The sequence below is a fragment of the Synchiropus splendidus genome, unplaced genomic scaffold (genome assembly GCF_027744825.2).
Source record: "Synchiropus splendidus isolate RoL2022-P1 unplaced genomic scaffold, RoL_Sspl_1.0 HiC_scaffold_20, whole genome shotgun sequence".
Taxonomy (NCBI): domain Eukaryota; kingdom Metazoa; phylum Chordata; class Actinopteri; order Syngnathiformes; family Callionymidae; genus Synchiropus; species Synchiropus splendidus.
In genome coordinates, this window is record NW_026527054.1 from 1,261,263 (window position 1) to 1,268,217 (window position 6,955).

The window sequence follows — 6,955 nt, forward strand, 5'->3', positions numbered from 1 at the left end:
CTTAGATTTGATGTGCAACTACTAGAAAGACCCTTTCTGCTATAGTGGGAGGTTAAAATTTCATGTTCTGAAGCTTCCCTGAAAAGTTATGGCACAATGCACAAAAACGCTTTTCAGCCTGAGATAAGGTGGGTTTCGGAACGCCAAACATAAAAGTGTTGATAACTTTCGAAAAACACTTCAGACAGCTTAGATTTGATGTGCACCTACTAGAAAGACCCTTTCTGCTATAGTGGGAGGTTAAAATTTCATGTTCTGAAGCTTCCCTGAAAAGTTATGGCACAATGCGTAAAAACGCTTTTCAGCCTGAGATAAGGTGGGTTTCGGAACGCCAAACATAAAAGTGTTGATAACTTTGGAAAAACACTTCAGACAGTTTAGATTTGATGTGCAACTACTAGAAAGACCCTTTCTACTATAGTGGGAGGTTAAAATTTCATGTTCTGAAGCTTCCCTGAAAAGTTATGGCACAATGCACAAAAACGCTTTTCAGCCTGAGATAAGGTGGGTTTCGGAACGCCAAACATAAAAGTGTTGATAACTTTGGAAAAACACTTCAGACAGTTTAGATTTGATGTGCACCTACTAGAAAGACCCTTTCTGCTATAGTGGGAGGTTAAAATTTCATGTTCTGAAGCTTCCCTGAAAAGTTATGGCACAATGCGTAAAAACGCTTTTCAGCCTGAGATAAGGTGGGTTTCGGAACGCCAAACATAAAAGTGTTGATAACTTTGGAAAAAAACTTCAGACAGTTTAGATTTGATGTGCAACTACTAGAAAGACCCTTTCTGCTATAGTGGGAGGTTAAAATTTCATGTTCTGAAGCTTCCCTGAAAAGTTATGGCACAATGCACAAAAACGCTTTTCAGCCTGAGATAAGGTGGGTTTCGGAACGCCAAACATAAAAGTGTTGATAACTTTGGAAAAACACTTCAGACAGCTTAGATTTGATGTGCACCTACTAGAAAGACCCTTTCTGCTATAGTGGGAGGTTAAAATTTCATGTTCTGAAGCTTCCCTGAAAAGTTATGGCACAATGCGTAAAAACGCTTTTCAGCCTGAGATAAGGTGGGTTTCGGAACGCCAAACATAAAAGTGTTGATAACTTTGGAAAAACACTTCAGACAGTTTAGATTTGATGTGCAACTACTAGAAAGACCCTTTCTGCTATAGTGGGAGGTTAAAATTTCATGTTCTGAAGCTTTCCTGAAAAGTTATGGCACAATGCACAAAAACGCTTTTCAGCCTGAGATAAGGTGGGTTTCGGAACGCCAAACATAAAAGTGTTGATAACTTTCGAAAAACACTTCAGAGAGCTTAGATTTGATGTGCACCTACTAGAAAGACCCTTTCTGCTATAGTGGGAGGTTAAAATTTCATGTTCTGAAGCTTCCCTGAAAAGTTATGGCACAATGCGTAAAAACGCTTTTCAGCCTGAGATAAGGTGGGTTTCGGAACGCCAAACATAAAAGTGTTGATAACTTTGGAAAAACACTTCAGACAGTTTAGATTTGATGTGCAACTACTAGAAAGACCCTTTCTGCTATAGTGGGAGGTTAAAATTTCATGTTCTGAAGCTTTCCTGAAAAGTTATGGCACAATGCACAAAAACGCTTTTCAGCCTGAGATAAGGTGGGTTTCGGAACGCCAAACATAAAAGTGTTGATAACTTTTGAAAAACACTTCAGACAGCTTAGATTTGATGTGCAACTACTAGAAAGACCCTTTCTGATATAGTGGGAGGTTAAAATTTCATGTTCTGAAGCTTCCCTGAAAAGTTATGGCACAATGCACAAAAACGCTTTTCAGCCTGAGATAAGGTGGGTTTCGGAACGCCAAACATAAAAGTGTTGATAACTTTGGAAAAACACTTCAGACAGTTTAGATTTGATGTGCAACTACTAGAAAGACCCTTTCTGATATAGTGGGAGGTTAAAATTTCATGTTCTGAAGCTTCCCTGAAAAGTTATGGCACAATGCACAAAAACGCTTTTCAGCCTGAGATAAGGTGGGTTTCGGAACGCCAAACATAAAAGTGTTAATAACTTTGGAAAAACACTTCAGACAGTTTAGATTTGATGTGCAACTACTAGAAAGACCCTTTCTGCTATAGTGGGAGGTTAAAATTTCATGTTCTGAAGCTTCCCTAAAAAGTTATGGCACAATGCACAAAAACGCTTTTCAGCCTGAGATAAGGTGGGTTTCGGAACGCCAAACATAAAAGTGTTGATAACTTTCGAAAAACACTTCAGAGAGCTTAGATTTGATGTGCACCTACTAGAAAGACCCTTTCTGCTATAGTGGGAGGTTAAAATTTCATGTTCTGAAGCTTCCCTGAAAAGTTATGGCACAATGCACAAAAACGCTTTTCAGCCTGAGATAAGGTGGGTTTCGGAACGCCAAACATAAAAGTGTTGATAACTTTCGAAAAACACTTCAGAGAGCTTAGATTTGATGTGCACCTACTAGAAAGACCCTTTCTGCTATAGTGGGAGGTTAAAATTTCATGTTCTGAAGCTTCCCTGAAAAGTTATGGCACAATGCGTAAAAACGCTTTTCAGCCTGAGATAAGGTGGGTTTCGGAACGCCAAACATAAAAGTGTTGATAACTTTGGAAAAACACTTCAGACAGTTTAGATTTGATGTGCAACTACTAGAAAGACCCTTTCTGCTATAGTGGGAGGTTAAAATTTCATGTTCTGAAGCTTTCCTGAAAAGTTATGGCACAATGCACAAAAACGCTTTTCAGCCTGAGATAAGGTGGGTTTCGGAACGCCAAAAATAAAAGTGTTGATAACTTTTGAAAAACACTTCAGACAGCTTAGATTTGATGTGCAACTACTAGAAAGACCCTTTCTGCTATAGTGGGAGGTTAAAATTTCATGTTCTGAAGCTTCCCTGAAAAGTTATGGCACAATGCACAAAAACGCTTTTCAGCCTGAGATAAGGTGGGTTTCGGAACGCCAAACATAAAAGTGTTGATAACTTTCGAAAAACACTTCAGACAGCTTAGATTTGATGTGCACCTACTAGAAAGACCCTTTCTGCTATAGTGGGAGGTTAAAATTTCATGTTCTGAAGCTTCCCTGAAAAGTTATGGCACAATGCGTAAAAACGCTTTTCAGCCTGAGATAAGGTGGGTTTCGGAACGCCAAACATAAAAGTGTTGATAACTTTGGAAAAACACTTCAGACAGTTTAGATTTGATGTGCAACTACTAGAAAGACCCTTTCTGCTATAGTGGGAGGTTAAAATTTCATGTTCTGAAGCTTGCCTGAAAAGTTATGGCACAATGCACAAAAACGCTTTTCAGCCTGAGATAAGGTGGGTTTCGGAACGCCAAACATAAAAGTGTTGATAACTTTGGAAAAACACTTCAGACAGTTTAGATTTGATGTGCAACTACTAGAAAGACCCTTTCTGCAATAGTGGGAGGTTAAAATTTCATGTTCTGAAGCTTCCCTGAAAAGTTATGGCACAATGCACAAAAACGCTTTTCAGCCTGAGATAAGGTGGGTTTCGGAACGCCAAACATAAAAGTGTTAATAACTTTGGAAAAACACTTCAGACAGTTTAGATTTGATGTGCAACTACTAGAAAGACCCTTTCTGCTATAGTGGGAGGTTAAAATTTCATGTTCTGAAGCTTTCCTGAAAAGTTATGGCACAATGCACAAAAACGCTTTTCAGCCTGAGATAAGGTGGGTTTCGGAACGCCAAACATAAAAGTGTTGATAACTTTCGAAAAACACTTCAGAGAACTTAGATTTGATGTGCACCTACTAGAAAGACCCTTTCTGCTATAGTGGGAGGTTAAAATTTCATGTTCTGAAGCTTCCCTGAAAAGTTATGGCACAATGCGTAAAAACGCTTTTCAGCCTGAGATAAGGTGGGTTTCGGAACGCCAAACATAAAAGTGTTGATAACTTTGGAAAAACACTTCAGACAGTTTAGATTTGATGTGCAACTACTAGAAAGACCCTTTCTGCTATAGTGGGAGGTTAAAATTTCATGTTCTGAAGCTTCCCTGAAAAGTTATGGCACAATGCACAAAAACGCTTTTCAGCCTGAGATAAGGTGGGTTTCGGAACGCCAAACATAAAAGTGTTGATAACTTTGGAAAAACACTTCAGACAGCTTAGATTTGATGTGCACCTACTAGAAAGACCCTTTCTGCTATAGTGGGAGGTTAAAATTTCATGTTCTGAAGCTTCCCTGAAAAGTTATGGCACAATGCGTAAAAACGCTTTTCAGCCTGAGATAAGGTGGGTTTCGGAACGCCAAACATAAAAGTGTTGATAACTTTGGAAAAACACTTCAGACAGTTTAGATTTGATGTGCAACTACTAGAAAGACCCTTTCTGCTATAGTGGGAGGTTAAAATTTCATGTTCTGAAGCTTCCGTGAAAAGTTATGGCACAATGCACAAAAACGCTTTTCAGCCTGAGATAAGGTGGGTTTCGGAACGCCAAACATAAAAGTGTTGATAACTTTGGAAAAACACTTCAGACAGTTTAGATTTGATGTGCAACTACTAGAAAGACCCTTTATGCAATAGTGGGAGGTTAAAATTTCATGTTCTGAAGCTTCCCTGAAAAGTTATGGCACAATGCACAAAAACGCTTTTCAGCCTGAGATAAGGTGGGTTTCGGAACGCCAAACATAAAAGTGTTAATAACTTTGGAAAAACACTTCAGAGAGCTTAGATTTGATGTGCACCTACTAGAAAGACCCTTTCTGCTATAGTGGGAGGTTAAAATTTCATGTTCTGAAGCTTCCCTGAAAAGTTATGGCACAATGCGTAAAAACGCTTTTCAGCCTGAGATAAGGTGGGTTTCGGAACGCCAAACATAAAAGTGTTGATAACTTTGGAAAAACACTTCAGACAGTTTAGATTTGATGTGCAACTACTAGAAAGACCCTTTCTGCTATAGTGGGAGGTTAAAATTTCATGTTCTGAAGCTTTCCTGAAAAGTTATGGCACAATGCACAAAAACGCTTTTCAGCCTGAGATAAGGTGGGTTTCGGAACGCCAAACATAAAAGTGTTGATAACTTTTGAAAAACACTTCAGACAGCTTAGATTTGATGTGCAACTACTAGAAAGACCCTTTCTGATATAGTGGGAGGTTAAAATTTCATGTTCTGAAGCTTCCCTGAAAAGTTATGGCACAATGCACAAAAACGCTTTTCAGCCTGAGATAAGGTGGGTTTCGGAACGCCAAACATAAAAGTGTTGATAACTTTGGAAAAACACTTCAGACAGTTTAGATTTGATGTGCAACTACTAGAAAGACCCTTTCTGATATAGTGGGAGGTTAAAATTTCATGTTCTGAAGCTTCCCTGAAAAGTTATGGCACAATGCACAAAAACGCTTTTCAGCCTGAGATAAGGTGGGTTTCGGAACGCCAAACATAAAAGTGTTAATAACTTTGGAAAAACACTTCAGACAGTTTAGATTTGATGTGCAACTACTAGAAAGACCCTTTCTGCTATAGTGGGAGGTTAAAATTTCATGTTCTGAAGCTTCCCTAAAAAGTTATGGCACAATGCACAAAAACGCTTTTCAGCCTGAGATAAGGTGGGTTTCGGAACGCCAAACATAAAAGTGTTGATAACTTTCGAAAAACACTTCAGAGAGCTTAGATTTGATGTGCACCTACTAGAAAGACCCTTTCTGCTATAGTGGGAGGTTAAAATTTCATGTTCTGAAGCTTCCCTGAAAAGTTATGGCACAATGCACAAAAACGCTTTTCAGCCTGAGATAAGGTGGGTTTCGGAACGCCAAACATGAAAGTGTTGATAACTTTCGAAAAACACTTCAGAGAGCTTAGATTTGATGTGCACCTACTAGAAAGACCCTTTCTGCTATAGTGGGAGGTTAAAATTTCATGTTCTGAAGCTTCCCTGAAAAGTTATGGCACAATGCGTAAAAACGCTTTTCAGCCTGAGATAAGGTGGGTTTCGGAACGCCAAACATAAAAGTGTTGATAACTTTGGAAAAACACTTCAGACAGTTTAGATTTGATGTGCAACTACTAGAAAGACCCTTTCTGCTATAGTGGGAGGTTAAAATTTCATGTTCTGAAGCTTTCCTGAAAAGTTATGGCACAATGCACAAAAACGCTTTTCAGCCTGAGATAAGGTGGGTTTCGGAACGCCAAAAATAAAAGTGTTGATAACTTTTGAAAAACACTTCAGACAGCTTAGATTTGATGTGCAACTACTAGAAAGACCCTTTCTGCTATAGTGGGAGGTTAAAATTTCATGTTCTGAAGCTTCCCTGAAAAGTTATGGCACAATGCACAAAAACGCTTTTCAGCCTGAGATAAGGTGGGTTTCGGAACGCCAAACATAAAAGTGTTGATAACTTTCGAAAAACACTTCAGACAGCTTAGATTTGATGTGCACCTACTAGAAAGACCCTTTCTGCTATAGTGGGAGGTTAAAATTTCATGTTCTGAAGCTTCCCTGAAAAGTTATGGCACAATGCGTAAAAACGCTTTTCAGCCTGAGATAAGGTGGGTTTCGGAACGCCAAACATAAAAGTGTTGATAACTTTCGAAAAACACTTCAGACAGTTTAGATTTGATGTGCAACTACTAGAAAGACCCTTTCTGCTATAGTGGGAGGTTAAAATTTCATGTTCTGAAGCTTGCCTGAAAAGTTATGGCACAATGCACAAAAACGCTTTTCAGCCTGAGATAAGGTGGGTTTCGGAACGCCAAACATAAAAGTGTTGATAACTTTGGAAAAACACTTCAGACAGTTTAGATTTGATGTGCAACTACTAGAAAGACCCTTTCTGCAATAGTGGGAGGTTAAAATTTCATGTTCTGAAGCTTCCCTGAAAAGTTATGGCACAATGCACAAAAACGCTTTTCAGCCTGAGATAAGGTGGGTTTCGGAACGCCAAACATAAAAGTGTTAATAACTTTGGAAAAACACTTCAGACA